Here is a 6,496-nt window from a genome sequence, read left to right on the forward strand (position 1 = left end):
TGTGAGGATCAACTAAGTCACTCACTCACTCACTCGCTCACTCCCTCGCTCCCTTCCTTCCTCAGGAAGCAAGCACGGTCTCTGCCCTTGGACTGCTCACAGTCTAGGGGACATGCTCTGTCACCTTTAAATGCTAAGAAATTATAAGGGACTATTACAGTCCCAGGGCCCCCACCCTTAAGACAGAAGCCACCCCTCCCTCTGGCTGAAGCCCGAGGACTCCGGAAGGGGAGCCAGGCCTGGGGTGGGGGCCAGAAGGTCACGCAGCGGTCTCCCGGGGTGGGCCGGCAGGGACCCCGAGCTCGCCCTCCCCTCTGCCTGCTGTGCGGTGCAGTCCTGGGCGCAGCTTTCTTTCCCAACTGTGCTGCCTGAGGCCCATACCAAAACCGCTTGCTGAACCCCGAGCCGGCACCCAAGCCAGAGAGATGGACTTGGCCTGGCCCGGAGGGTCCATCCAGGACAGAATCCACATTCCTTTTTCTGGCCTGGTCACAGGGCCCGGTCTTAATGGTAGTGGGAAAAAAATGGCTCAACAAGAAAGGAAAATTCAAATACCCTTGGGATTATCAGCGTGGAGAAACCTCTCTAGAGGAGCCCTTCAAGGAGCTCAGACTCAAAGCACTGGGGTCTTGCTGGCTGGGAGAGACAACGGGAGCCTTTTCAGGAAGCCCCTAACTTTGTGCTTTTGGCTGAGCTCTCTGGACTCCAAGTGGAGTTTCCATCACACATTCATTCCACAGGTCTCTCTGCTCCCTGCCCTCCTCGTTCAAATGACCTCAGACGGACATAAAAACGGCTGAGCTCAGCACAAGTGACTGAGACATGAACATTGCCTCAGGGTCCCCGTGGACCCCAGCCGGGTACCACGCCGCCCTAGGTTTCACTCTGACAGGATAAAGTGAACTCATTTATTCAGTTGTTTTAAGTGAGCTAACGCTAGGCAGTGCCAGAGGACGAAGACATAAATCTTTCCCAGAACTCAGAGTCACTGCCAAACACCTTGGATAAAACTTTCTGCCTCTTCAAGACAGTTTTTCCTCCCCTCTAAAAACGAGGAGGGCAAAAGTACTAAAAATCTAAGGGGGTTGGGGGTGGGTGTTAGCAGATGCTGGGAATGACAAACTTGTCAATGCTTTGGCCTCATAAAAATTCTTCCAGTAAGAAAGGCAAACTTTTAAACCAGAGATTTTCCTTAACACCCTTGGTGGGTGCTGAGGGTGTCGCTGGTCACTTGGTGTGACTGTGGGTTAACCCTGGCTGGGGAACGAGGGATTTTCTTCTATCTCTGAAGGCTGCATTTGCACCAGCGGTGGGATAGCTTGCCCCATGTCACCCTCGGGGGTGTCGTCATAGCCTCAAATGGTTCTAAACTTGAGCGAACTCAAGCAGACAGTTTGAAAACATTTTGAAAGCCTCCCAGCCAGAGAGAGACCTTGCTCTAGGAGGGCAGAGCAGCTCAGGGGAGAGACGAGTGCTGTGCACTCAGTGTGGCAGAGGATGAAGAACTGCTTTTTTTTGGTCTTCATTAAGAGATTTCTTCTAAGTTTTTATTCTTTGCAAATACTTTACAACGACAAACATGTGAAAGCAAGTCGCTCACAACCATACTGCTCCTACAACGTGTCAAGTGGTTTTGAGTCTCCAAGTTTCTTGTCTATACACATACCTTTAAAGCACAGCTGTGACCAGGACTCTAATGCCCCTTGCACGGGCTCCTCCCTCTTTTTCCAGCCAAGAATTCTCACCTAGATCTGTGTTCTGAAACTCTGCTACTCAAACTGTGGTCTGGAAAGCACCACCCCGACCTACCAAACCAGAAGTCTGCAGGTTGACGAGATCCCCAGGAGAATTCGTATCTACAGAGGTAGAGTGCTCGAAAACACACTGGCTGAGTCCAAACTCTTCTACAAAGTGGGGACACACAAGTTCCTGCTTCTCTCCCTCTTCCCACAGTTGTAGAACATCTGTGGGGTGCTAGGCCTGGGTTGGGTGCTGGGCTCCACTGACAGCCAGATCCTTTAGCCATGGTCTCCGCCGTCCGGCCACCAAGGCCCTCAGAGGCCAAGCATAGCGGCACCACACAGGACCGTAGCGCTGGAAGGGCCTGCGGGGAGCGAGGCCATGGCGGGCGAAGTGACTTTGTCCATGGCCACAGAGCAGGTTCCCGGCACAGGCGGGGTTCGACCAGGCCTCCCACCCATCTCCATACACGCCACTCCTCCCCCGCCACACGCTCCCTCTGCTGGCAGAGTATGTGCCTCCGGTGGCACACGGGGACGCGCGGACACAAGATGCTGGCTCGCTGCCGGGTCCCCCCCAGCCCAACTGTCCCCCAACACGCCTGCCCCTCCCGAGCCAGCACGGCTCTCGGCTCAGCTGTCTTTGCCGCCTGACCTTTCTGAGACAGGAAAGAGCTAGCATGTGATTCAACATTGTAAGGAAATCAATTCTCCACAATGGACTGAATAAATTATTAATGCCAAATGGATGCAAATGAAAAGCCAGAGTTGTTTTTGGAAATAGATAAAATAGGTCTAAAACTAATCTTGAAGAATAAACCGGTAATGATACTTTTTTAAAATATGAGAGAGAATTAAAGTAGCCAAGAGGGGGACAAATCCTTAAATTAAAACACATTATATAACAGTAATACTTAAAGCTCCTACTGGCACAAGAACAAACTGGAATTAAGTAGATATCCAGAATCTTATATGTGTTGAAGTGTATAGAATTCAGTATGATAAAGGAGATATCAGAAGAAAATAGAAAACAAATTTCTCAATAAGTGGCATGAGAATTATTAGTTAACATTTTTTAAAAAGGGAAACTGTGATCAATTTGATATGCCTCATACCAGAACAAATTTCAGTTGGATTAAAGTCAAATATCATTTTAAAGATAAAAAGCACAATAATAATGGAGACTAAAATTAAATGTTTTCTAGAGTAGTGCTAACATTGTAGAACCAGCAGAGAAAAAAGTCACAAAATTATTGATATATTACAAAAAATTAAGGAATTTTGTGTGAAACAACTATAACAAATTTAAAAAGGCAGACTGAGAAAATATGTTTGTCAGTAAAAAAAGGTTAATATCTTTATTTGAAAAAATCAATTCGCACGTATATTTCACAGAACTGGATAAGGAAAATACTAAGATCTCATAAGATAAATGGGCAAAGAACACTACAGATATTTTTCAAACAATGAACCACATATTAAAAACAAATACTCAGTCTTGTTTGTACTAAAAGAAATATAAGCCAAGAAAAGTTACCAAGCAATTTTGAAATGAAAACCTCCTGTGCCAGTAGGGCGAGGCCAACAGGGAGGGCCATCCACGCTGTGCCAGCCACAGCCTTTTGGAAGCAACTTGGCAGTCGAAAGGCATACAAATTCTCCTATTTTTTGACCTGGTACCCAAACTTAATGTCTCTAATCTTAAGAAATAATTCAAAATATTGGGCAAGAAGATATTTGCTACAGCATTATTTATAACATTGGAAAACTTGGCATCACACAAATGTTCAAAAAAGGTAGCGTATGCATATTCACTAGATAGCATAATCTAGTTGATTATTATTTTGAAATAGTAATCCCAAAGACTATGCGGCAACATGAAGAAAACACATGAATGTTTCAAGTAAAAGAATATAACATATATGCACTATGATTAGCTACAAATATTTATAGTAAAAGGAACAGGATATCAAGACAATAATTTTTATGATAAAGTAAGGAGAATTTTGATAATTTTTCCACTTTTGGTTTTCTATTTTGTTGCTCTTATAAATATTAAATTTAAAATAATCCACATTCTGCACAAGCTGACAGAGCTGACAAAGAGATGACCACGTGGGGAAGAAGCCAGTGAGTCTGAGAGTTAAGACAGGTGCAATAAGAAGTTAATCACTCCATTTTCCTTTGTGGAAAACAATATTCTTTTGTGCAAAGCTTCTGTGACTCATGTTCTCCCACGTGTGTCGCTGTTTGTGTGGGGCCATGGAAACATGGTGTCTTAGAATAGCCGAGTCTCGGAGATGAGCTTATTCCAAACTCCTAGTAATTCAAGAAGCAGAACTGCAGTGTCCACTCCAAGTAACTCTCCTCCTTTGGACTGAATACTCGTGGTAATGGGGGGCTCCCCACCTCACAAAGTGGCCTGTTCAGCCTGTACCTTGAACCTCACAGAGAGCAGGGCTTCCCAGCAACCACTTCCTCCCAACTGGGGTTTCCGGCCATGAATCACAAACTAAGGGACTGGAGTGACACTGTACCGTTCTTTCTAGCAATAGAAAAATATTAAGCTCAAAACAGGAGACTTCATTCATGAAAAATATATTCTAGAAATTAGAATATAGAAATCTATGGTTATTCTGATTAGAAAAAAATTATGGGTAAAGGTTAATTCCTAAAGAAAAGTGCTACAGATAGTTCTCTAAAGACTTTAGATTCTCATTAAAAATTTTTGATTAATTCTTCTGAATGTGGGAGGGAGAGAGCCTCTCTTCAGAGCTCATCTTTCTTATTAGAGCCTCTGGCTGTTACTAATCCAGCAGAAGTGGAAGCCAACAGATTGGTAAAGGAGGGCTAGGCAGTTTCAGACACAGGCCAGCGAGACCCCCCATGGGTTTGCTGAACACACTGGTACTTCGCAAGCCAAGAATCATCCCACTTCAGATGTGTTTCCTGTATTACACGAGAAGAGTCTAAAAGTTTAATGTTTAAAAGAGGGTAGAAAATCCACATTAGAAATGGAGAATGGTGCTTCAACCCCAGCCCCATTTCAAAATGATAGTTTGCACAGCAGTAAGGAAGGCTGGTCTCTGGGACAATGGCTCAAACAGCTTCTCTCCGAGTAACACCAGGAAACACAGTGAGGGACGGGCAGGGAGGGGCTGTGAAAAGGCCAGCACATGGCTGATCATCCCTCTGAGGGACCCGCGGGGCACCGGAGGGTGGAGACAGAGAAGGCAGACTCCAGGGATGACACCACCAGCCCAGGCAGAGCAGCAGGACGGGAAGGGGAAGTGCCTCACCCTTCCCTTAGCCATGGATTGAAGACAGTATAGAAAATGTTGGGGTGAGTACTTTTTGGACTCGTTTTAGAGCAGAAAGTTGGTATTCCCTGCAGCATATAGCAAGACTGTGATAGTTCATAGTTTGTGGGTTAAAATGATATGAGGGTCTTTGTACACATGATTAGTCCCCCAAAGTGGCTGGAGTAAGGGGGTTAAGATTTAAGAGGATCTGATCCTTCTGCTACTCCCTTGGTAAAACCAGTGTGTGCCCAGTTGCTGGGTTCCTGAATGGACTGTCTGCGGGTGAGAGCAGAGTTGGGCCCCCAGCTCAGAGAGCAAAGTACAGGCCCATCCCAACCGCTGGGTTGTCTTTGCTTGGGTCCCCTTTTCTAATCTAGGCCCCTACTTGAATCACAGGGAAGGAGACTGAGTCTCTCAGAGGACTGAGAGCCAAACCAAAGCTTGACAAAGCCAGGCTCTCTCCCGCTGCTGTCTGGAAAGGTGCCGCTCATTGCCCCACCCCTGCCCCCCAACCCCAGCAATGCTCTAAGATTTTCCACTGTTGATCATGGGTACAGAGACTGCCAGTGGCTTTCATGGTGACTGAGCTTGACTGAGGAGGATCAACACTTTCTCATGACGGAAAGCAATAATGTCTCTTGAGAAGGAGCTGTCAGACATCCTCCCAGACTATGACCAACTCGTGTGCCTTTCCTATTATTGATAGTAGCCTTAGACCCAGCACGGAATATCACAGCAGCCATGCCCCAGGCAAGGTGCTCGCTCACCACTGGAAATCACAGTCCTGCTCTATGTGGTCATGAATTTCAATATGGTAACAGCATTAAGCTGGCCAAGAAAAACCAAATGGATTTGGTGCCAAGCAACACACAGCTCATTGACCGAGCTCACAGATGCACTGGAATCACCTGGTTATCTCTTGCCTCTCCGTTTACTTCTTCCTCAGGGAGGCACAGAGAGTGATGACCTTGGCCAGGCCATGTGGGGAGATAGGGAAATTGCTTACAGTTCTGACCAGGGAGCTGCGCCCTGCGGAACAGCCTTGGGATTGTTGACTCACCAAACTGGACAGTTAGTGTTAACACAGCTGTGATGCATGCAGACAACAGGGCGGCTTTGCGGCCCTCTAAGTGGTGAGACAGAGGGACGTGAGGAGAGGGGCACAGGGAAGGCAGGAGGATGGCCAGCGTTTGCAGGCCTATGGGAACAGCTGCCAAATGAAAATTACTGGAGACACTCATAGTAACTGGCATAGATCTTACCAGAGATCTGACCTGGAAAGGGAAGTGGTAAAGTTCTATTTAGGACACCCCAAGACTAAGCTGAGTATGGTGGCAAGTCCAACTCAGCTCTCAACTAGTAAGAGAGCAAAATGTCTTGATACACTTCCCATGCTTACTCATCCTGTGTCGTGTAACTGGGGTTCAAAACTAGGATGGAAAACCTCAAGGAAAA

This window comes from Eulemur rufifrons, chromosome 6 (genome assembly GCF_041146395.1).
Source record: "Eulemur rufifrons isolate Redbay chromosome 6, OSU_ERuf_1, whole genome shotgun sequence".
Lineage (NCBI taxonomy): Eukaryota > Metazoa > Chordata > Mammalia > Primates > Lemuridae > Eulemur > Eulemur rufifrons.